Source organism: Penaeus monodon, chromosome 33 (assembly GCF_015228065.2).
Source record: "Penaeus monodon isolate SGIC_2016 chromosome 33, NSTDA_Pmon_1, whole genome shotgun sequence".
Lineage (NCBI taxonomy): Eukaryota > Metazoa > Arthropoda > Malacostraca > Decapoda > Penaeidae > Penaeus > Penaeus monodon.
In genome coordinates this window covers 30,626,494-30,626,806 of record NC_051418.1, presented here as the reverse complement: position 1 = coordinate 30,626,806, position 313 = coordinate 30,626,494, and positions in this window count along the sequence as shown.

The following is a 313-nucleotide window of genomic DNA, read 5'->3' as shown; positions in this document are numbered from 1 at the left end:
CGCGAGCACGGGCCGGCGTCGAGGTCCGGTCCCCGCTCTCTCCTGACACAGTTTCCCTCCTGCTTCTTGGGCCTCAGTGCCAACGCTTGAACAATACCCCAACAAACTATTATTGCGGTTCGAATATGAAACGTATTAATCCTTTTATTCGTTAGCGAGGCTATCACAGATCCATAATAAAGCAAGAAATAAAGATGGGGAGATGAGAGATTTATCGATGTTTTCACTTCGTATCCCGAAATTATGTATTTTGCCGTGGGAGACTTCGATGCGTCGGTAGATAGTGATCCTCGAACACACTCGCGACCGGGCT